The sequence below is a fragment of the Aptenodytes forsteri genome, unplaced genomic scaffold (genome assembly GCF_000699145.1).
Source record: "Aptenodytes forsteri isolate BGI_AS27 unplaced genomic scaffold, ASM69914v1 Scaffold15, whole genome shotgun sequence".
NCBI classification, from domain to species: domain Eukaryota; kingdom Metazoa; phylum Chordata; class Aves; order Sphenisciformes; family Spheniscidae; genus Aptenodytes; species Aptenodytes forsteri.
The window spans coordinates 27,671,734-27,697,299 of NW_008795129.1; positions in this window are offsets into that span (position 1 = coordinate 27,671,734).

Sequence of the window (25,566 nt, forward strand, 5' to 3'; positions counted from 1 at the left end):
TTGGATATTAGGAAAAATTTCTTCACCGAAAGGGTTGTCAAGCATTGGAACAGGTTGCCCAGGGAAGTGGTTGAGTCCCCATCCCTGGAGGTATTTAAAAGATGTGTAGATGTGGCGCTTAGGGACATGGTTTAGTGGTGGACTTGGCAGTGTTAGGTTAATGGTTGGACTTGATGATCTTAGAGGTCTTTTCCAACCTAAACAATTCTATGATTCTATGAAAACTTGCATTATCTCCAACTAGCTCTAGTATATCCTTTTAATTTTTCCCATAGTCTCTCCTGGATGATTTTTTTCTAGGAAAAAATGTCACAGTACCTATCATGGATTTTTTTTTTTTTTTAAAGTTTGCTGTTCTAGTAGAACTTTATTCTTCTGTCAATCAAAATGCTTCTGGCAAGTAATCTAAGTCCTCAAGCTTATTATGGACGTTTATCTTTTTGTGGTGTTAAACTAGGGCCGTGATGTTGCATCAGTTGGTGTCAATGTCCTGGAGCATGGAGGGAAGGAGGAGTCTGGCTCCACTGAAACACATTGGCGCCTGCTCACTCGTGTGCAGCGAGCCCAAATGAGCTAGGGAATTGTGCGGCAGGGCGACTGCCTGATTGGCTTTCCTTGCCAGGATGAATGCCAGCGCCCGCTTTGCTGCTGGGCTGAGGGAGGGCACGTGTCATGCACTGCTCATGAAAAACACAACTTTCACAAGGCTGTGGCTGTGTCAGTCCCATAACAGAGTAAAGCTGAATATCAGTGTTTTGGTCAGCATTTTACCTTGCGTGCCTGTTGCACTCAAAATAGCGCAGGATGCTCAAGTGCCCATCTCATTCCAAATGCAGTAGAGGGGTTCCGGCAGTGGAGTGTAACCTGCACAGAGAAAGTGAGGTACCAGGTGAAAGGAAAAAAACTCCTTTTTTCCAGCCTGGCAAGTACGTGGGGATGTTTTTCTCACCTATTCACAATCCAAGTAGAGGACTGATTTTTTTGGTAAACCTTCAAAACGTTGTGTTTCATCCCAAAGCATCAATCCTGAGGGCACAGCTTTCTATCATGTGCCCCAGCCAGTGGCTTCATGCCATTCACAGGTGCTGTTACATTTCCTTTTGCAACTGTAATTTCTTCTGGCGCCACAAACCTGTCACCGTGAGCGCTGTGTCCATCACTTCACATGGGTGTTGAGGTTGTCACTGGCACAGGCTGTTCACTCAGAGAAAAATAGCAGCAGAGCATAGAGCTATGTTTGTCATTGCTTGGCTCCTGCTTGTCCCTTACACCCTTTGGCAGCTTAATTATTACCAGTTCCTTGACGGCTTTTGCAAGGGGCGCAGGGGGGTCAGGAGCAGCGTTTCAGCGGGCTGGGGGAAGGAGCAGGCCACAGCAGCAGTGCCCTACCAGGGGCAAAACCTCTATTTTGAGTACAGGAACTGAGAGGGGAAAGAGGGGAAAGAGGGAAAAATCCTGGCAAGGTCCGTCCATTGCATGTGGCTTTGTCCGGCACTGAGAGCTGAATTCCACCCTGACAGATGCCACTCTGGGGCAAATTCTGGGGGGATGCTGTCTCTGTCAATTTGGCTCTTGCCTATGTGGCAGAGAATGGCACTTTTCATTATTAAATAAAATGGGAATTTACTATTCTTTTGCTATTGAAAAAGATCCTTCCAAATGTGGGCAGATGAGTGGTCTGGGTATTCGTGGTGCAGGGAAGTAGACGTGGGTTAGAGAAGAGAGGGATTATGTGTGCATATCTGTAGACAAACAGGCAAATGTTGACTTACAGCTTTCCAAGCTGACTGCTCCTCTCCTATGCAACATTTCGCAAGCCAGGAGCGCTGTGTAAAGCGTAGTCAGCATCCTGCTGGCTGATGAAGAGGGAATTTGGTCAAATTTGAGTAGTGTGGGAAAGTGGGCTGAATTGTACTTCTGTAGTTATTTGCACTAAAGTGGTTTGATCTAGCCATCTTTACCCCACTCTTACAATGATTTCAAGCAAGCATTTAAGCACATTGGTTTTGCTTGTTTATATAACTGAGTTCCAATTATGGAGATTTTATTAATACATCTGGTATGCCTGAGACACCGCATTAAACATGCAGTATTCACTTTCTGCGTGTAAGGCATTTTGCTGCAGACTCCAGACTCATTAATTTGGTCAGACAAAGAGTACTTGGCTAGTTTGGAAACTGCAGTGTTTTACGAAAAAAAAGTTTCTTTCCTCTTGTCCATTGCTTCATTTAAAATAAAAAAAGTGTATATATCAGTAAATCTTGTCACCCTTTTACATAAAATCTCTGTAGCTGGTTCATTAAGCTGCTTCCTGTCATTACTTTGCAAATTTGTAATCCACTAATAGGGTACTTATTTCATCCACAGCTCATGATTTGATCCAGTTTGATGACATCTTTTGCTACTGAAAGTGGCTCCCGGCAGGAGCTGGAGGTGCCCTGTGAGACCCTGGGGGCAGGAGCCCCCCGGGGGGACCATGGGCTGTAGCTCCCCTATCACCCTCCTTTACAGCACAGAAGAAAATCCCCCCTCCTCTGCTCCCCTCCTCGGCCCCCAACCCTCCTGTCTGTGCCCCATCGTTTTGAGCAATGTGCACAGCTCAGGTTCTGGAGCTAAATTATAATTGCTTTGCACAGGGACACATCTATTTAAAGTATGAAAATTTTGGCTGACACTGAAGCGCACTTGCTGCATGTATTTAAGTATCAGCTCTCCTGCTGTGATTGTGCTGAATATTTCTGATAGAATCACCAACATACACTGTTTGCATCATTGTTTTTAAGCCATTAGAAAACTTTATCAGGCTGTTAATGACAAGTTTGCTATTTGTGTAATGTCTCCCAAGTCTTTCACTTCTCAAAAGCCTGGAGGATAAGGTCAAAAACTTATGATAATATTTGTATGATCCAAGCCGAGGCTTTGGAAGACCACGTTGATTTGATTTCTAGAGGTTGTTTCTTAAACACTTTACACTGACCTTGTATGAAGGTATCTGCAAGGGGGACAGCGTTTTCCCGCCCTGTAGTGCTTAGGCAGTCCCGACTGCAGAGCTGCTGAAAACGGGAGGTGGTTGCGGGGCGGGGGGGACGGGACGCGCGAAATAGTCTTTTTCATGAGAATTTGTTTGTTTTTCAGCAAGGAGAGGGAGTCTAAGACTGAACAGCCACAGCCTTCACTGAGCTGATATTTGCTTCATTGTTTTGCCCTGATTTTCAAGGACTTACGTAGGAGGTAGAAGAGGCTTATAAAAACAAAAACAGAAAAGAAAAAAAAGATACCATGTGTTCATTTTCAGCCGGCTCTAGTGCCCAGTGCAGTGGTTATATGATGGTACGTGTAAGGCCGCTGCGCCCTGTGCTCACCTCCTGCAATACCTGCAGTGCCCTTGCTGTTCTCTGTGCCTCAGGTTCCCCCAGGCTCGGTCCCATGTGCCTGTGCTGACTATGGCTGCCCTCCCACGGGGCTGCCCGCTGGCACCCATCCCGCTTCCCCCGGCGCCTTCCCCTACGCCTGCACCCCTGGGTCCCCCCGTGCCGCCCTCTCCCCAGAAACCCCAGTGGTCGCTGTAATTTTTAGCCTCCTTTTTTTAGCTGCTTTTTCACTACTGGAAGCAGGGAGTCACTAAATCTCCCTGAACTGATGGAAGGTCTCATTCTGCACTTCAGGGATCGTTCAGCAAAGAAGGAATGGGGAACAGCGTCCCTTAGGCAGTCATGGAGCTGTGGTGGATGGAGGCAGTGGAAGGATGCTGAGGGACGCATTTGAAAACAGAGCATGACCCTCCGCCCTCTCTTCCCAAGCTCGTACTCTAACGCCCATACAAAAAAAATTGCTGAATAAATATTTCCTTAAGATTTTCTTTCTTTTTGAAGGGAGCTGCATCCAAATTTTATCTCCGAGGATTTTCTTAGATGAAGTGCACATACTGCTAAACTGCTAGCAGCAAGTTTTGAGAAGTAAGTGTTAATCTCTTTCAATGGGATTCTGAAATACGATATTCACGGAATTGTGTTATGAGCACACACAAGCACACGAATAGCTGAAGATAAACCGTGTCAGTTGTGGTTTATGTGTTACAAAGAAGGAATTGGCAGTAAGTTGCCAATCACATCAGTTCAGCTTTCACAGTAAAACCTCCACTTGATTCCTCCCAGGCACTGCAGATGTCCACAGCGTAAAGTGGAGTGGAGAGGGGGGAAATCACTCACACGCATTCTGAATTCACTCCCGTCCCACAGCCACAATGGAGGGGGGAGGCAGCTGCACAGCAAGTGTGCGTGAAGCCGCATCGGGGGGAAACGTCCGTGCCGTGTCCCAGCACCTGGTGTATCCCCCAGGAAACGTCTGAGAGATGCTCCACACCCAGCGCACCTCCGTGCATTCCCAGAGCACCTGCTCCCCTGTGCTTCACTGGTACTTCCCATACTGGGCAAGGACAAGAGCATCTGTCGGACCTGCTGGTGGGGGGTGCAGGGAGGTTAGTCTAGGAACATCTCTAATATTTAACCCTGACACAGCAGCTCGGCACACCATACGGCTTGTTCCTAAGAAATCTTCAAAGAAAAGCAATGTTATCAGGCACCCTGACTCAGTTTTCCAGCGAGGTTTATCTCCACCAGGTTTTGTAAGCCGGGATGGGTAGGTTATATCCTTCAAGAACACCTTTTTTTAGCAAGTTCAGCAATTCAGAGAGGATCAGTTTTAATTAACGATGAACACTTAGGTAACCTAACACTGGCTCTTCTGTGAGCGGCTGGCCAGGTCTCTGCAGGCAGGAACTCTGCGCTTTCTGCCTGCCCTCCTGATGCCAGCAAAGTGGGTGCACCCCTGCCCGCTGGCTGCCCGCTGGCCTGCCGCCCCGAGGAGCTACCAGCGTCGGCTCCATCCCTGTCTCTGCCCATTGCTCATTGCTCACACCATGGAGGTTCATCACGTCTGTGCTTGGCTGGGTCGGGCAAAGTCAGCAGCAGCCATCTCATAGTGACAGAGGTCAAGCTCTCCTCATAGCTGGGATGTTTTAATCAGGTTCTGGCACTCTGTTTCATACAAATCCATTAACACAAATTAACACAGAAATTAACGCAGATCCACTAACTTTGACAGAGATACAGAAACAGATTTTCGTTTGATAAAAACTGAAATATATCTAGCCACACCACAATGTGCAATACTGAGCCTTATTTCTTACTTCTATTTTCTGTGGCGCTCAGACCAGAACCAGGTTAGAATTTATAGCAAGATGAAGTTAAAAAAAGAAAAAGGGGAAAAAAAAAGAGCATTGCATTGTTCTTGCATTCATTCTGAAGTGAGTTTAATTGTATTAACACAAGAAAAAGGATGAAAAATAGGGTGCTGAAACAAGTTTTCTGACAGTTGTTCTGTGACATTTGCAGTGGTTGCACTGCACGTGGAGAAGTTAGGAACCTGGGAACGCTGATGGAGCGGAGCGCAATTCACACCCGAGTGCACCGTCCCTGTTCACAGTGCCGCTGCTGCCGTCAAGGGGAAGCTCCCGCGGCCCCAGGTGGCATTTGCCCACTCCGTCCCAGGGAAGGGCTGCGTCTGGGGGTGTCAGCCACGTCCCTCTGCCTCCAGGACTGGGCACATCCACTCTGAAACCAAACTGCCCTTGCCTGTGGCATCTCATTCTGGCTGCAAACAGGGAGCAAATAGAGTGGAAGAACAAGTTCCAGATTTCTCCCCAAAACTGTGGCTAAGCACAGACCTTGCGTTCATTTCCTACAACATCCCAGTGACTCGAAGAAAGTTTTGACTGAGTTTTCCTTTCACACACCTGATGATAGTTTTTTGCATAACTGTAAAGTGTAGCAAAAAGCATAAATCACACTATGATAAACTATAAGGATGGGCCATTAGTCATCTGAAAAGTATGCTCCCCATTGAAATACAGTGGAGATTGTCTTAGCAGAAAATTTTTAAGTGATACAAATAATGATGCTGGTTCTTTGGATGCAAACATTGATAAAATACCATTTTCCTCTATGTCAATATTGATAAGTATGTCTTGAGGACCTATAGGACTAAAGGTTAAAAAATAAAATTAACTTGCATCTAAGCAATTAAGCTGCTTTAATTTATATTTATTGTTTAAAAACAGCCATAAAAAGCTTCTTGTCATAATTCATTCTTGAAATGAGTCTTGCCTTGAGAGTTTCCATAGTTACAGATGTTTCTGATTTTGTAATTTTAGCACAATTGACATTTACTGCACAAGGAGAACCTCTAATTGATTTTTCTACATGGAGAGGAGAAAACAAGTGCTCAGCGATATGTGTGGTGCTTAATTGCCAGTTTCTGGGGAACACAGTGATGTAATCGTGCGCCAAAGGGCTGCAGTGATTTGAACAAAACATGATAATGCTCATAAATAATTTGAGAAATCGCAAGATAATCTTATCAGCTGAGAGCAGCAGTTGAGATGTACAGCTGTGGCATCCACCTGCTGAGCTCCAGTTCTGCCCAGGAATGGCCCCGCAGGCATTACAGCCGCTCTGCAGCTCTCACCTGGTCACCGTGCAGTGAAACAGCCCCTCGGGGAGCACCGAGCACCGTGCCTTGCCTTGGTCAAGCGTCCTTGTTTCGTACACGAGGGTGGAAAGTTTGACTTGTATGAAGTATACCCAAACTAGAAGCCTAAATCTGAAATATAGGAAATATTGTGGGGAGAAAGGAAAGAACGGGAAGAAGGCACAAAGAAAACTTGCAAGGTGCCTACAGCAATTACACAGTCTGATGAACTAAAAAATAGCATGGGTGTCCCAGTTCCCATCCCACTTGCGCTGCAAGCTCTTTGGGATGGTGGAGAAGCCTTTTCCATGCTATTTAGTCAGCGTAGCTAGGTGTTTGCTAGGCTGGCGGCCTAACCAAGAACGTCAGCTGGGTAAGCCTGATGGTCTAAACTAGAGATCTAAAACCAGTCTGCAGCATCTTATCCTTGCCCAGCCTTATCCTGACACCCGGCCGCAGCCAGGGCCCATCACAGACCCCTGTCTGGTGTCAGTTCCCCCCGTGCCTGTCTGCCATAATGAGCTGTCTGCTCCCCCATGGCCAAAACAGCCATTTCTTCTGGCCACCGACATGTACTCATTGTAGGGTCTTCAACTGACCTAAAATGTTAGCTATCAAGGAAAAAAGTATTTCTGTTATTCATTTTTTAAAAATGGTATTTTTAACTGTTTGAGCTAAGTTAGCTATATTGACAACAACATTTAAGTCATAAATGTGAGGATCTGGTTATATAGTGTATTATTTTTCACACTTGCCTTGTTCCATCTTCATAATAACAGAAAATGATGACACGTGTTGTGGAGAAACAGCATCAATTTATACTGAGAAAAGTAAATCCATTCTCCATTTCTCTAACTTGTGAGACTGTCACTTCAGTAAAATGTGTGAAGTCTTTTTAAATGTAATCTCATTTTCTGAAATTGCCTCTCACTAGGACATTCTTATTCCTTCTTCCCTGGCTGTTTGATTATTTTGAACTACTTTTAATCAGGCAACAATGGGATCAGGAGAGAAGTATCTGGGGGAGAAAACAAGGTGGATTAAAGCATTAAGGCTGTAGCAAATCAGGAAAGATTAGGAATTTCAATTTATAGTACCAAAGGCTAATGCTTCTGAGATTTGTAAGAGCAATTTAATGGGCTGATGTGAAGAACATCAGGCTAAACTTCTTGTCTCCTTAAATCCGTTTTCCTCATCTCCCGCTGTTACCCAGATACAACTTTTTTTTACTGTTTTGAGGAGATTCAGAGCAGGAGATAAAAGCAAATTATGTGAAGAGACATATGGTACAGTGATTTGTGAAATAAATTCTGTTTACAGACTGCTTGGGGTTGTTCTGGGTTCTGGTAAACAGATACTGGAGCTGTAAGCGGCTGCATGTCTGGTCAGGTGGGCTGCAGCCCTGGGGAAATCTCGGCCAGCATTTTCCACAAACCTTATTCCTATTTAAATCTTTAAAGATAATGGAAATTCCTTAGGAAAACTGAAATTACTTAAGAAAAGTATTAAAATATGGCAGGAAAATTGCACAAAATCGAGTTAGACTCGAGGGTACTTTAAGAATTAAATTATGTTTTTCATTGAGTGGTGACAGGAGGTTGTTTCCTGCATGGAGAGTTGCCTAGGAGTCCACAATGCTCATAAACTCAGTGGAGTTGGATATTAATCACAATCGTACAGCCTAACAGAGGTAACGGGGAAATGGAGATGGAATAAAGGTGTTCTCTTACAGAAGCCCTGGTGCAAAATGAAAAAAACAACATAAAACCAGCCTCTTTTAAAAAGGAGGTAAGTCCTTCCCACAGTGAAATAAGCACAAAACCAAACTTTATTCTGCTTTTTTCCAACTCTAAATACAAGTGAAGGCATGGTGTTGGTGACAATTGGAGCCCATTGTGTGAGACAAGGAAATAGCTCAACAGAAATATGGGAAGTGGAGAAATGCATTGAAATATTCAGTAAAATGCCCATTTGAGGGGACTGAAAGTGCTCGGCAAGCAGTGAGCCATCAGTGAAATCAGTGCCTGCAAGAAAAGGGAGTAAAATACCTGGAGAGCCATCGCCCCATGCCGAGGGATGAAAATAAATGTTTCCCAGCAGCTTCACAGAGCCGGAGTGCTGCCCCGTCACTTCCAGATAGGACATCTGAAATTCAGGCAGAGTCCCTCTGCTCAAAGGTAACCAGAAAAGGCTCTGGACTAAAAAACTTTTGGAGCTGATAAACATTTTGTGAAGTGTTTTGGCTGTCAATGTCCCACCTGAACACTGCTCCATTCTGCGGCAATCCTGCCTGGCTCAGGGTCTGCCACGGTTCGAAGGAGGCCTCCTGCAGATGGTTGCAAGGGATTGCCTTGGAGCATGAAGAGCAGCACAGGAGAAAATATGACTGTCCTTCTTAAAACTTGAAATAAACAGGTGATGGGGACTGAAGTTGTACGCCAGCAGTATTCAGGATTTGGTATCCTGATGGTGAATGAGTCCTGACAGGCTGTGTGAGAGGTATGGAGAGCGTCAGCAGAAAGAGCAGCACGATGTGGAAAAAGAAGGGAGGGAGAGACAAAGCAACGGGACAGAAAAATTGCCTTCATGCAGGCATCCTGGGAGGTTACAGGGGTACTTTTGTCAGTACCAGATGTTGGCATGCTGCGATATTTTAGACCCCTGCTCAAACTCTTAATTGTGTATCTCAAAACTCAAGCTCTTGATTAACCAGCAGCAATATTGCCAGTAACAGTGAGGGCTAATTAGGATTTTCCTTTTCTATTAATTTCTATTCTGCAACTTCCATGCTTCATTTATAGCCTACAATAATGCAAACCAGGGGGTTATTACATGGGTCAGGAAAGAAGCCCAGGTAAGCTAAGAGAAACACCAGCTCTGCCTAGCACTGCCACCAGGAATAGGCAGCAGTAACCTGCCCTGTCAAGAGGACCTTAAGTCAAAGAGAATTTCAGAATGGCCACTCAGGAGCACACAACAAAGCACAGTGCAGTGCCCAGGCTCTCCCAGCGTTGAAACTGGAAACTCCCTGCAGATGACCGGCAGAAATTAAGTCACTTGCCAGCAAGAAAATGACAGAAGTGGCTGCTGTGAACAATGCTATTTTTAGTGGCACTCACTGTTCAGCTAGCACCCGTCTCCCTTCCTCATTCCTTACTGCTGGGGAGTGCAGCTGAGGGCTGTGCTCCAGGGCAGCACTCAGTTCTCCACCTCAGGAGCAAATAGATGGCTGGAGGTTTTCCAGTCCCGCTTTCCTCACTGATTCATACCTCAGATGTTCAACCAGTATTTATTTAAATTGGTTGATCGTAGCAGAATTAATTTGTTTTGAAGGCTGAGCCAGAAAGTATTTGGCAGCTGGATACGAAAATCTAAAACAAACAAACAAAAACCTTAAACCATAAAGCATTGTTTAATTCTTCAGTCTTAAGCACAAAACACCTTAGAGAAATCATTAGTTCTGTAAGAGTAACGAGGCAAGAGTTGTTTCATTTCCAAGCTACAGTCTTAGGGTTTTTGGTGGTTATTGCTGTGTCCACAGCACTGAGCTTCTGCGTTCACTGACACCGAGAGCCAAGGAGCCTCGGGTGCGTTCCCCATGGTACATGGTACAAGTCAGGGTGGCTGAGCAGCAGTACTGTCCGTATTAATAACAAGGGCAAGACAAGAAAAAGCATAATCAGAGCTTTAATCTCTGTTCTCCAAGAGCACTGTATCATTTTGGCTATAGATGTAACATCCATACGCATACAAAATATAAATGTGAAATAAACGAGAGAAACTACTTGGAAGAAAACGTTTAATGTTTCCCCTTGGGATGTTTTCTACACAAATACTGCGGTTTGTGAATTTCATGATGATCTGATTACTGATGCAATTTGAGATTGATAAAATCTAATTTTTACGCTGAGGTACCGAGAAAGTGCTACAATAGCCAGTGAGATGGTTAAGCTTTTTGCTCTTCAGGAGCTACATCTCTGCTGGCGTTTGGATAACCCCGCGTGGCAGTGGGGACTCTCAAGGGCTCTGGCTGCTGCCGCGTGGTTAATCAATGACTGTGTTATGGGCAAGGTGATGGTGTAGCTAGGGGGTCTTCCAGCCTGTGCTTCTCCCCCAGGGCAGAACCAACTCCACCTGTTTTCCCTGGCATGTGCTTGTTGAACTTGCACTTAGGAATCTCCAACGATACAGATGCTACAGAGTCCTGGGAAAGTCGGTTCCAGCACTCATCTGAACTTACCACTAATGAATTTCCTTGTGCCTAAACCAAACCTTTCTTGCCTCAAGTTAAGCACGCTGTTGTTTGTTCTGTTTCTTACAGGGAGTAGACTGTCCCCTGCCCCTTTACGACATCTGTTTAAGTGTTTGAGGATGGCCACGTCTCCTGTGGTCGGCTCTTCTACAGGCTCAGCGACCTGTCTTTCCGTTTTACCTCCTAGGCTGTGGTTTCTGGTCATTCTTTGTCCTGTCGTCAGGACTTTGAGGTCTGCTTCCCTGCCCTTCCCTGTCCAGCCGATGTCCTCTGGGCCACTCCAGGGGAGGTCCGCCCTGCCAGATGGCGAGCAGTTCCCTTCCTTTCCCCAGAATAGAGACACAGCTACCAGATTTGGGGTGAGCGTGGTCCTCTGCCTAGGTGGACGCCGGTGATTTGCTCCTGATGGTCCTGACAGCGAAGGGAGTGTGTGCTGTGCAGGGACGGCTCTGCGGGAAGGTGGCTGGCACCACCATTGAACACAGAAACCCTGAGTGAGCACACTGGCCAGCCATGGCTGGGGCGTTGGTGTCTGCGGGATGGCACCAGCTGTGGCCAGGCCCAGTGTCCAGCCGTGCCACCACATCCTCCTCACACAGCTCTGCCAGCAATCCCCGCTCCCCTGACATCTCAGAGCTGGGACGCCTTTGGGGAAAAAACTGCTGATGCTGCAAAAAACTCGCAGTACTTCATGATGTAGATAAACAACTCTAAGGATCCAGGCTGAGAACCCCATTCTGGTTTTACTTGTGTTCCAAGACACTTGAACAAAAGTTTTCAGAAGGGAAAGACTAATAAATCAAGACCATACTTCTCCGGGCCTCCGATCCTGAGCCGCTCAAGCGAGCTGGTTAAAATTAGCAAGGAATGTGGGACGGAGGAGCCCTGCCTTTCCTTTGCAGCGCCCTGCAAAGCCTGCGGCGCCGCACCAAGCCAGTCCCAGCTCTTCCAAAAAAGGCGATAACTGGCTCTCAGGGCAGATCGTGTCCCCCGCACTCCCCGCACACCCAGCCAGGGCACTCTGGGCAGATGTGGGGCAGGTACTGGCTTTCAGGCTGAAAAATGAGCTCTCTAGCAATGTGAGAGGAGGTCAAGGTTTAAACATCAAACTCCAATTTAAATATTGGGGAAGGAGTGGGATGAGGCATCCCAGGGTCCTTGTGGGTTTAAGGGTTTTTTTCTACACATTGCTAAATATTAATGGAGCGCTCAGCCAAAAAAGGTAAATGGATTCTGTTAAGTCACTGATTGCCGAGAGCTTGCTGCATCCCAAAAAGGAGCGTGGATGAAGGGAGCGCCTTGGCCGTGGCAGCAGCCGCCAGCGTGCAGTGAGGTCAAGGAAATGTCCTCTGGAGGATGTTTCGGAGCAAGGTCCTACAATCTGAAGTATGCAGTAAAAATCAGTGCAAAACATCTGTTATCGCAATACCGATGGAGCTAAAAGTAGGTTTGGGGAGGCAGGGAGGAGCCCAGCGACGCATGGCCCGGGCAGCCACAGGCTGTGTCTTTGCCTCCCAGCCGCTCCCGGCTGCGTGGTGCCCTGCCAGCCCTGAGCCACCCGCTACCGGTGCAGGGAGGGCAGGAAGGTTTCCCAAAGGCTTCCCAGAATTTGCTTCTTTTGCTTGTTGGAAATTGAACATGAAAAAGGATGTCTAGCTACTACTTAACTTTGCTTCCACAGGCAGCAGCAAGGCCCCAGCAGGCACATCCTCCCTCTGCGCAGGACAAAGCCACCCCGGAGCAGGGTATCCCTGACCTCCAACTCCTCCAAACATCACACTCGAGCAGATCATCTGCTGCTGAGCAGATGCCCATTTGCAAAATTGCATGCCAGTTTTTCCTGGTTGTTTCCAAGCAACAAATAATCTGTACTTTGAAAAAAAGCCCTTCTTTTTCTTAAGAAAAGACTATGATGGTGGCGTATCCACCAGGGGACAGTCCTCCATAGCTAGGCTGCAGTGCTGACTGCTCCATGTATTACACAGTACCCACCAAGATATAGAAAAAGGGGAAAAAAAGCCCATGTTGAGAGGTAACCAAGCTCACGTCCAAGGCCCGGATCATCCGCTAAATCACTTCATTCTTTTCTCCTGCTATGCCTCTCTCGTCAATTCACACCATAAGCTTTATAGGAGGTGAGACTGCCCTACCTTTGGCCCCAGCAGACATCCTCCCTCTGCGCAGGACAAAGCCACCCCGGAGCAGGGTATCCCTGACCTCCAACTCCTCCAAACATCACACTCGAGCAGATCATCTGCTGCTGAGCAGATGCCCATTTGCAAAATTGCATGCCAGTTTTTCCTGGTTGTTTCCAAGCAACAAATAATCTGTACTTTGAAAAAAAGCCCTTCTTTTTCTTAAGAAAAGACTATGATGGTGGCGTATCCACCAGGAGACAGTCCTCCATAGCTAGGCTGCAGTGCTGACTGCTCCATGTATTACACAGTACCCACCAAGATATAGAAAAAGGGGAAAAAAAGCCCATGTTGAGAGGTAACCAAGCTCACGTCCAAGGCCCGGATCATCCGCTAAATCACTTCATTCTTTTCTCCTGCTATGCCTCTCTCGTCAATTCACACCATAAGCTTTATAGGAGGTGAGACTGCCCTACCTTTGTAAGGACGGCACAATGAAATAATGCATGTTTAGCTGAAACGCTCCAACATGCAGGTACTTCTTTGACTTCCTTTTTTTCCCCTGCAGTCTGTATTTCTTTATTATGGGAGTTCAAAGCAATAGCACTCGAGTGAGTGGCGCCCAGTGGCAAGCCAGAACCCAAGGGCTTTCTTTACTATTGCCTTTCTATTTTAAGAACAGGGCATTATTGTTAATATATTTCTTATGTTTGGTTTCTATCAGAGTCAGTTTGTTTAACTAATAGGCAGATTTATTTACTGGAAGGAGGAGGAAAGCAGCAGTTAAAAGGATACAGCTAATACAGCAAACATTAATCTTGTCCCCAGCAAAACCACTGGCAGCACCTTGGAATTTTTTCAACTTTTCTACAAGGTCTTTAGGTTGTAGTCAAAATAGTGCCTTAATCTGCACATTCCCAACTCCAAGGTCTGCAACAGTAAGGGCTTATGCTGAAGAACAGTCTTTGCCACAAAAAGCAATGGAACTCGTTGGGCAACTCGGGAACTGATGCCAAAAAACGTAATTCCCATTTATCTCAACAGGAGATTCCTTACTGCTGCTCAGGACCTACAGTATAGTCACTTTTCTGATTCAAAAGAAAAAAAATCTCCAGCAGGAGAGGGCAATAATTCAAATTTAATTTCGTCTCCTCACTTTTACCAAACAGAGTGGTTCCATTCTGTTTCATGGAGACCATTAAAATTAAGATTTGCCTTTGCTGAGAGATGACACAAACTTTACATTTTCATGATAATGGAATTTTATATTAAAAGAAAAAAAAACAAACTGAAAACTCAGCTTTTCCACTTGGGTATTCCCATCTCTCTAAAGAGAGTGCTTCAGACCAAACATCCCACATGACGAAAATGTACTTGGAAGAGGTAAGTCCCAGTGAAATATTTTCACTTTGAACATCACATTTAGGTGAAATGTCATTTCCTTGAAAATGCGCCAAGTGGTGAAGACGATTAAATCTTGAAGCTGGTCCCTAGTCTGCCTCATGGACTTTTCCACCCGAGGAGCGGTGTTGTGAGGGTGTTGCTGGCGAGGGGGGCCTTTCGCTGCCGCGCTGGTATGTGCCCTGACCCCCGGGACAGCCAAACCCAGCGGGGTGCTCGGTGGGGAATGGAGCTGCAGTGCCCGAGCATGGATCTGGGCTTTAAAGGGTACACTGAATTTTTGGAAAACACACTGAATGCGAGATTAATGTCTGAATTTTGGTACCTGTATCCAGAAAAAACGTGAGTTATCTGTGAATTACAGTGATGACTTATAAAATGTAGGCCATCTATTTTTTAAGTTCTTGGTGACCTGTTGCCATTTCTCTACATGCTGATATCGGTGCAGAAAAACATTTGATTTTTTGTCCAGCTAAATTCCTTGAGGCTTCCTATGGTTAAAAAAGAACAGTAATAGCTAAAGTTTAAACAAATTAAAAACTGTCAATCTGAACATCAGTTGGCTGGAGATACAGGCACTAATTTGCTTTTAACTTTAACATCCACGGTTCCTATACTGAAACTAAAATTGACACTGACAACCTTTGACCACCCTGACAGTCCCACTAAAATCAGTAAGACTATTAACATGAGTGGTAACACACGTGATTACTGCAGTTTATTTGGGGTCAATGATTTATACAGTGTAATTGTACAGAGAAGCGTAGGATGTTTATATGCCTTTTTTGAAGCTGTGTGAAGGCACAAGATTTGAGGAGCTCGCAGAATTAGCAACACATCACAAAAAAATCCTGTCTCTTGACTCATGCACCCAAAGGGAGAATACTTGCTCACTTTCTTAAACATTTCCCTTTTGAGTACCCCTGGACACTGCTTTGCATCTGGGTTGACACCCAAGAAAAGTGAAATTAATTTATTCAGAAAATAAAACAACAATTTCTTTGCTCACAGAATTTGTCAAAGAGCTTCCTTTCTCTTTCACTTGCTTTACAAAATGTTAATTTTGCTTAAATATCAACACATAGCATTTTGTCAAAGAAAACCATTTAATTCTCATGATGATGTTTATGTTAAGAGGAAAGAATAGGCAGCTTTGTGACAAGAAAACATCTGAGTTTTTCAAAGAAAAGGAGCAAGCTGGGTGTCACGTATTGTTTTGCCGCATTCTCCTATTTGCATGTCAGCATGATATTTGTAAAAGGTTTTCAAATGAGACGCTTGAGATTAATTTTTAGCCCCCAGCTGAATGCAAGAGAGGCAACAGCCGTGGATGCTACAGGTGCAGGAGGGCACGGTCCCACTCCTGCCCGCGCAGCCATGGGCGACGCCTGGTGCTCAGCAGCTTCCCCGACAGCTACCCACGCACTTGGCTGTCTGAAGGAAAATGACCACAGCCTTGTTTTGAACGTGAAGCCGAGCAGCTATCTGATACTATCTTTCATAACCTGTTTTCAGTAATCCCACTCTGGCTTGCCAGAGGTTTTCTTTCTGCTGCGCAAGCTGCTCTGCTCCCTCCGCAGAAAGAGATGATGCTTTTCTGATGGTGAGCTCCTGACACTGCTGTTCCCCAGTTTCTGGACCATGGTTTGGGATGCAGACGGCAGAACCCCTCCTGCAATGGCTCACTTGCTGTGACAGTGCGCTTGCTGCGACAGCGCGCTTGCTGCGACATTGCACTTGCTGCGCTGCCTGCAGTCAGGAAGGTGCTGTGGGTGTCTGGCAGGACCTTCCCACCCAGACTCAAGCTGCTCGCCGGCAGGAGAGGAGACGGGGAAATGTTCCTGCCATTTACCACCACCGTGGAGGTTAAGGGAAAGACCCTGCCCTGCCAGTGGTACCCGCCCTGCAGCGTGCCTGTGGGTTCCGGCCCCGCACCTGGTGCCAGCGTGACGCGCTGGTGGGGACATTCCCTCTCACCAGCCCTCGGTGGCCCTCGAAGCTCCTCCTCCCCTCCATCCCCTCTGGGAATCCCAAGAGCCAACCTGTCTTCAGCAGCATGTACCGAGTTGAGTTGCAGGCTTTTCTTTACTTCAGGCCAATACTTCTTATTTCTTTGATACTGGTCTGTGCTTATCTTTTGCACAGTCATTTTGCCCTCTTCCTGTTTTATATGTTCCCTAAAGCCAACAAAATCACACCGGGGATAGACTGTGCTTTCCATCCTGACAGGATCTCTGCTCCAAAGAGATGAGATCAATGCCTCCACCTGCCACCTACATCAGTCCTCTCTTCTGACATCTCCAGCCATACCAGTCAATTTAAAAGCCTGTCAAATTAATCGGGATTAGGCCTTGCTCTTTCTTGAACAGGCTGATCATTAAAAGAGACTTCTAATTGAGACATGTTAGTGGTTCGAGAGGTGAAACATTTTCTCTTATAACTACAAAACAGGATCTGGGATGCCTTCTAGCTGAAAGATGGTGTAGCACTGATCTTTAGAAATCCAGTGATCTATCTGTCTTGATAATCCTGATGAAGTGCTAATTTGAGCAGCGTTTTTTCTGCTCTCCACCATCCTCTGTTATCTTCTTGCACCCTTTACAATTTCCCTCCATCCATTATGTTCCTCTCCCAGAAAGGCTGTGTTGGAAGAACAAATTAAACCTTTACACAGGTAGTTATGAATAAATGTCTGTCAGCAGTTTTAGCTCATCTCTTGAAAAGCGCTGTCTGTGTGTGAAATCCAACAGGCATCATCGCAGGCTTATCTAGCAAGCTACATCTATAGAGAAGTTATCTTCTTTCATTAAGTATATTGATTCTTCTTGATTTTGTTTTTTGTTTGCTTCCCTTGTTATTTGTTGTTAGCAAAGGCTGATAATTCTGAAAATCAGTCCCTGCGCAACAAATTGTAGGAGGGCTGGTTTGTCTCTGAAATAAAGCTACAGAGCTGTAGCATCCAGACGTCAGCCATGGTCCCACCAGTCACCACAGGCTGCTTCTGGAGAAAGGCATCTGCCACACAACTTTTTTTTAGTATCCTTTTCAGCAGAACTGATGAAGGCATCTCTGAAAATTTTTTTTAGGACTCATTCCCAGTAGCTCTTTGAACGAAAATACTACAGCAGATCAGCAGCGGCTGGATGCGGAGGCATGTAAACCAGCCCTTACAGAGCACCAGTGCCAAAATAAATGAACTTGTATGGTGGGAAAGCACAGGGCTGCATCCCAGGGGTGAGTCCTTCCCTCAACAAATCCTTTCCAAGAGGCATGCTTTCACTGCAATGTAAATTTTGTTTTACATTTACTTCATTGGATGTTCTGAAAAGCCAAATTCCCTGATATTCAGGTGCAGTTAAATCCCCTCTTGCTTGCCCTCATCAGTTGGCCGCCTCCTGGAAGAACACACGACTGAACAGAAAGGACTTGAGGGTAGATATATGTTTATGCATTAAAAAAACCACGCAGAAAAAAGAGACAACATGAGTCAATGGTAAAGTAGTTGCAGAAAAGAGCACAAAAATAATCTCCGTGACAGTGCCAACATCAAAGGCAGTATGTGATGAGAGAGAGGTCACAGAAAGCACAATTAGACACAGATAAAAGCATACCTGGGGAGAGGGAGAGAAGAGAAAGCAGAAGAGCTCCGTCACAGGAGGTGTGGAGTTGAACTCCATAGAGACAGAAAAGCCCCATCTACTTAGAAAATAGTTGCAACAGGAAAACAAGCGTGTCTAAACCACCCACCTTTCTTCTTGGAAAAGAGGACTGGCAGTTGGATTAAAGAGCAAGTCAGTCCCTGTAAACTTCCCTTGTCTTCTCTGCCACAGCCAGGACAAGCATTTTGGTTACGGTGGTACATTTTTTGATACTTGCATATCTCCTGTGGAAAAACGCCAACAAATAAAATGCAAGAGCCTGAGACGCGTTACAGTGTGCCTGTGCTCTCCCGGGCACTTGTCTTGGTGCTTAATTTTTCTGAAGCTGATAGCTTAAACCCCAAACCTCGTATGCTACACAAGGACTGCGTTTGTGCTCACAGCAGCACGGACTTTGGGCAAAAGGGGCAGGCCTGATTTCTCCAAGGTAATGCAAAGCCTCCAGCCAGGTGGGAGCTGGGTGGTGCCAAGACTCTGGAAGCCGCAGCCCATGGGGCAGTCGCTGACACCAGTGACTCTGCTGCCCGATGCACACGAGAAATGGGAATATGGCCAAGAAGGGCAGAATGGTTTGGGTCAACGCTATGCAAAACCATACCTGCCGAGTCTGTCAGCAATGAGATTGATTTGCTAAAAAGAATGACAGAGCTTTTCTGTAGTGAGAACTAAAATTGTTTAAAGATTATGTTTTATATGAGTCAGCAAAAAAAAAAGAAGTGGAAGACTAATTTTTTTTGTCAACATCAGCATAGAATTAAGTGCAGGAAAGAAATTAAAGTCATGGTATCTGAAGGACTCAAGGGGAAAGTAGGAGGGCTGCGATCTAGGAATACTTGAATCTTTTCTGCCAGAACTGTGGGTTGAAGTTTCCTATTTAAATGTGTCTTTAATGTCCTTATATAATTAATTTCTAAGTTGGTCACCATGGCAGCAATGGCAGACTCACATGAATGAAAATAGACATTAGCAAAGACGAGACTGGAGAGTAGTTGGATGTTGTTTTTGCAGTCTCTGTTGGTCTTGGATCCACCAGCTCCCAAGAGAGTGAGTTCCTCCGGCGAGGGCTGATCACTAAGCTGCAAAGCTGCAGGGCACCCTCTGCCTCCCTGGAATCGCCTCCTGAGGACGGCGCAAAGCTCCTTCCCATCAAGCTGAGCTTAGGACCCTAGACCCAATGTCTTGTGCAGGGAAGACTGACAGCTTTATTGTCATCTTCCCATGTTTCCTCCTACTGCTGATCAGCAAAGATGAATTTGCTCCCACAGTAATACAAAACACTTGCTTTGTTTATTCAGTTGGCAACTGTGTAAGAAATAAGTGAACCCTCACACTCCTAAATTCAGCATCTCCATTTCCTTCTTTGCCTCAATAAAGCTGCTATTTAATGTAAGGCTGGAACTACAAAGTGATGCTGAATCTCTGCACTCAAAGAGGGAATCAAACATTTGTTACAGCACAGTTAGCAGCATGTTTATAAGCATCTGCTTATGAAGTTTGCTGTTATGCTACCATGCTATCTAGCTTATTTTTTATATTGCACTGTGCTTCTGCAGCCCTCATAGCCCCCTCTGGCTGGTGAATATGGGGGATAAAGACTTAATATAAGAGAAATGCCCTTTGCAACTACAAAAACCTTCTGGTGTGAATTCTATGTCTAAAGACTGTAATACAAGAGTAACTTTACACCAACAGTGATTGAAGGCATCTAAGCACACAGTTCTGAATGTTTTGGTGGCTTTGGCATTCCTGAAGAATAAAAGAAAGTTGCAGCATTACAGTGGTGTTTAATATAGTCACAGTGATAACACTCTTGTTTGAAGAATTCTTTTCACAAATTATTTTCTGAGGTGATGTTGACTTGTGGCTGAGCGGCCTTTCCTTCTGCATGCCTACCTGTCAGGGCTGCCCTTTGTCTTTCTGCGTTTACTGGTGACTGAGCTCAGCCTTTCTTCTTGACGCTGCTGTTAATTTTGCATACATAGTGTTCATTTTATTAGGTATTTTTTCTTATTCACAACTGAGCTTGTTCTGTGTTCCATCTTTTACTATAGGACCCATGTTAGCAGCACGTATCAGAGAAACAGCACCATCCTTTTTGCTTTGTACCACACCCCCATGGCATTTGGGGCAGTTTCCAGGTCAGGTTTTAGTGCCCCGGTAACCAGAGGATGACCGCCAGTGGGGCTGGGATGAGCAAGGACAGGAGGGGTCCCCTCCAGTTTCAGCAGTTTCCGTCCCAGCCAGTCCTGCTGCGGTTGTGCCCAAGGCCACTGGAGGGTGGGAGGAAAAGAATCCCATGGGGCTCTGGAAGCAGAGGGCTGGCTGGTTCCTAAGGATGACACCCAGCACTCAGGACATCAATTCCAAACAGCATCCCTCCAAAACACTTTCACCAGGTGTCTCAGAGGAGGGCAAGGCAGGGGGAAGCTGCCGACAGCACAGGGCTGCCCCCCCAGCTCTGACGCTGGCCTCTTCCCCCAGAGCCTTCCCACTCCATCCCTCCCCATCAGCTGGGGTGGTAACACAGCCCAAAACAGACCCCACAGATAACCGAGGTCCTTTCTGTGGGTCAGACCTCCGCGGGTTGGCCATGCCGTGCCACTCCTCCCAGCCTGTGCAGCAGGTCCCCAGCTGGCCCTGGGGAGCCCCCGGCCTCAAGGAGCCCCAACCCAGGGGAGTCCCAACCGTTGGAGAGCTGGGCCAGCCTGCCTGCACAGGGAGCTGCAGCTGGACATAGCACTGTATCCCCCTTTTGAGGACAAAATACCTACAGCTGGAGAGAGGAGAGTGCAGACACCCTGAGGAACAGCTGGCTAGCTGGACATTAATTAAAACAATACCAAATCTAGGGAAATTAAATAAGCTTTGACTGGTTAATAACATTGCAGAAAGTTCTCCAGTGAGAGGACTAAAATGTTGTTGTGGACTTGTGGCATTGACCAGGGCAGCAAGGAGACAGATGTGAATACCAGTTTTTTTCCTCAAACAGAAGGAAAGCCCCAAGTCCTTCCTGCAGTCCTGTAAGAAAGCCGGCCGTGATGCCAGAGCCCCCCTGTGGGGCCATGAGGGGGGGACACTGGGTAGCCCCTCCTTGCCAACACCATCCAAATGGCATGGTGGGAACGGGGCTTCCTCTTACTCTGTGCCTTGACTTTCTCCTTGAAGGAAATCTCTGGTGGAAGGATTTACATATGTCTACATTAATATAAACAGAGAGTGGAAAAGGAAGTTTATGCTAAATGGAAAGAGTAGACAGTTTTCCAAATATGCTGTTTGCTGAGCCTTATCTAAATTAACCAGCTGTGCTTGGCCATCCAAGAAAGGTCTGGGAGAGAGTGCTGTGTGGGCATATGTTCACAGGACGTTGAGGAGTTAGGTGCTGCACTTAGATAAAACCGATTGAGATCAGAGTCATAAGGGATTAGATAAATAAACTGCTTTGCTGCTCTAGAGAGAGGCTGGACGTTACAGTCATTAGGCTGAAGAGAAAAAAAAACAGCTAAAAAGGAAGGCTGTGTCAGTCCTTTATCCATTTCTGATCCATGTTTAACAAGTGCCAGTGGCATTTCCAGACTATCAAGAATGAGTTTTCTAAGAAAGATGATCTTAAGAGCAAATTATTGCAAGTATCAGTTCCTTATTCCTCAAATGGGATGGACACCTCAGAGAATGGTGGGGCGTGTGGTTCATGGAGCACATTGTTATTGCTGATTTAAGTTTATGCTTACACCCATCAGCGGGACCTCCGGGTGCTGATGCGGAGGCTGGAGCCCCCCATCATGAGGAGGGGCTCCCTCGGGGCCTGCTGTGGCAGGGCGAGGTACAGGGTGCTGCTGTGCAGCCAGCTGGGGACAGGAGCCCCTCCAGCGCAAGCTGTCATTCACATTTCTCATAAGCCTCCTGTGACCTCACGGCTTGTGGTTTTCCTCCCTGTTCAGCATCATAGTGGTGCTGCAAACACCAAGTCCTCAGACAGCCAGTTACACAGCCCAATCGGGGTTAAAAAAAAAAAATTTTTTTTGTTTCACATTTTTTATTTGTTTCTAGGAAGTGGAAAGGCAATTTTTATCGGAGAAAAATTTGTTTCTATGACCATCAAAGTTTCTGCCAGAGGCAAGTGCCGTATCTCTAGGAAGTGAGGTTCAGCCAATTGCTCTTTTTGGTTTGTTTTTTGTCCAGATCCATTGTACTAGTTTTCTAATCTTTTGACCAATTTCAACGTCATTTGATAGGGACTGAAGCATATTAACCACCTGCAGGTTTCACCAAGGCAGGGAGGCAGGAGGTCCCACTGGGAGGAGCACAGCTGGGAGGGACCCCGGGCGCTGGTGTGGCACACACGGCTCCTGCCAGACGGCCGGACAGCGGCTCAGCCCCAGCCTGCGCTCGCCAGCCCAGATTTGGTCCTCGGGGAGGGGGACCGCCTGGTCTAGACCTACTTCTCATTTAGTGGTCTGCCAAAGGGCTTGGGATTAATGAGGTGATAATCTGGACTCCCAAGTATTGCAGCCGAGCCACAGCCCGACGAGCAGAAAGTGAAGCACCAAACTATTTATGTTCCAGTTACTACAGCTATTTTTAATACAGCTTCAGAGACTTGCTGTATTATCCTTCCTTTTTAGCATCTGCTTCTTTTCTTAATCTCATCTCATTTTCCCTGTCCTTTCTTTATCTTTGGATCAATTTATACCATCCTTTTTATCATGGCCTAATCAGAACACACTTTATGATTTCAGATAAATGTAGTCATGGTAATTTTCCACTCCATTTAGGTCAAGTCAGGATGAAACAATTTTTTTAAATCTTATCTACTAACCACCAGAAATGGCTCCTTGTTAAACTATCTGTTCCCTTGCTTGTCTAACATTATTAGATTTTAATGTCAAGTGTCAGTCTCCTTTTGGGGGTTTTTCAGGAACTTGGCTGCAAGCCAACCTGTAAACCCTGGAAAGAAAGGCAGGGCATCCCTTTTCTCTCCCCACAGCATCCACGGGAGGTGGCTGATGGAGCCCTTCCCCTCCCTCCGGTCCCACCAGCACAGCTTTCCCATGATCCCTCTCAGGCCATGGCAGCTGCGTGGTCTCGGCCACACCACCATGCGTCGGGCCCCTGTGCGGCTCTTCAGCAGCCAAAATTGGCCGCCTTGGAGTGGGGCTCACCAGGCGCCCACGCACATGGGCAGTGGCTGAGGGTGGGCTTTGCCGACACCAAGCATGCAGCAGACACCGTGATAATCTGCACTAATCTGCATGGGTTTGGTACCAGCCCCACAACATCCCCTTCTGAGATGGTCATGTTTGGGATTTACCTGTTTGGGGATGCCTGGGAGGACGCTGTAGTGGGTTTGGGAGCGGCGGCAGAGGTCAGTGAGGAATCCCCATGTCCAAGCCCTGTCCCAGCCGCACAACCCCGGGTTTTGGTGCCATCACACGGGCAGTGGGGCTGCGGGCACGTCCTGTGACCCTGCCCGGGGTTTCGCCCACTTTCTGCAGCTGGCAGAAAACTGCCTCATTTTTCTGAAGCACTTCGAGCAGGACTCTGTTATCTTTGGGTGACACATGCTATCAGAGCTTCAATATTGCCCATAATAATATTATTCAGATTCAAGCCAGCTAGCAGAATGTTAACAATCTTCTCATTTGCTATCACATGATTTCAAAAACATTTATGTGCCAAATTGTCATACTTCTCCTCTATTTTATCCTTTCTCTGAGGACGGTATGGGTTCCAGCTTTGAAATCCAAATATCAGTCCTGGTGCTCTCGCTTCCCTCACAAAGGTTAAGAATACATTCATCGTGCTGTTCCTGGCTGGTTGGAAAAGGGCAGGAGATGGGGACCGAGACGAGGGCTCTGGCACCGCGCAGGTCGCAGCTCGGCCACAGCAGGCTTCATAACCCTACAGGTTTATACTGGCCGGTTACATTTAGTTCATATTTTGTTTACATATGAGGGGTTGTTTTGATTGAATATTGTAGCTATTGGCAGAGATGTACAAGCCTTCTGAATGTGTGTGAAGTGAGGACAAAAGTGTTCAGGATAAACATTATTTTAATACCTCAGAGTAATTAGCGTAGTTAAATGTTTTAATTTTAAAATCATAATATGGCTGCTGGCCAGTGTGCTCTGAGGATGGGCAGCGGAGCCCAGGGGACCCTCCGTGGAGGATGAGTTCGGCAGAGTTCATCATCAAGTCCTTCGGTGCCGACAGGGCTTTGGGTGAGGGATAGCTCCTGGCACCGGGGGGGGACCAGGCAAACCTGGCCCCCACCCCAGCCTGGCGGTGTGCACAAGGGAAGGGGAAGGAGGCTCCATTTTCACTGAGCAGCACTAAGCTACCAGGGCGAGTCTGGAGGATGTACAGTGCGTTGCTGTGAGATCCAATAACTGGATGTGCCAAAACAAAAGGTCTCTGTTCCATCTGTGCCAGCCGGGAGTCTGGCTGCAAGCACCCTCTCCCCGTGCCTGCTGGAAGGACACAGGCATTCCTTAGCCATAAACCCGTGTTTTCTTTTAATGGCATGTACAGATTGTTTTCAACCTGTCTCACATCCTCGTCCCCACAGCCTGAGCTGGCGTGTGCCCTGTGGACTGGTGGCGATGCCTCCCACCCATGTAAGTACACCGGAGGAAAGCACGGGGGCTGACTCACTGCGGGTCCCGAGGGCAGCTGTCAGCAGCCGAGATGCCAGCTCAGAGGAGAGCCGTTTCTGTTATCCCAACCAGACATGCAAAATAGGGAGAGAGGAGAGCTGAAGCAAGCATGCCTGTCTAGGAAAGGCACGTGAACACGTAACAGCCTGACCTTCACTGACCTTCAGCAGCGAGCACGGCCGAAAGGGGGGCATTTCAGAGAGGTGGGACGGCAGCCAGCCCAAACACGGATCTGGGCTAAAATTGCCCTGAATGCATAAGATGCTGAAATTTTGAGATGGTGTCCAAAGAGCTCATCATATTCAGTCACATCATCTCTCTTCTGTGAAGGATGAATACGTATGTGAACTCCTCTAGAATAAAATAAAATCTGTGCTTCCCAGTAGTCTGCAGAGTTTAAATTCTGAGGATTACACTACGAATATTGCTGCTTAATAATTAAAGGTGGCAGCACAAACTAGTACCAAGAGTTCTAAAATCAAAGGGAAGCAAGGGAAATTACTTGGTGATGCTTTTATTGGGCTCTAACGGATGTCAAACCTCAGCATAAAAAGCTTAACCTGTGCAATTTCTACTTTCAAAATGAAACTGAAATGGAGAAGAACAGACTGCCTAGGCATTTATTTCATGTCTTTCACTGAGTTATCTAAGACACCTCAGGACACCTCAGTGCCACAAACCCCTCTTTTCGAGGAGCCGCCAGCCATTACACAATAAAGTGATGCAAGCATGGCGTAACCCAGCATCAACTCAGCCAGGTCCTCAAAGACCATGTAAAGCTGCTTACAATTCACAACACTACCCCTTTTTTCAGTGCTTGTTTTAAAATGCCCTTTGACTTCTGTGCTTTCAGACTGCTTTAAGGTCGTGACTTAACGTTTCTCTCCCTGGTGCTGACAGCCAAGGTGTATGGCAGTGTGTGCTGGGCTGTTAATTAG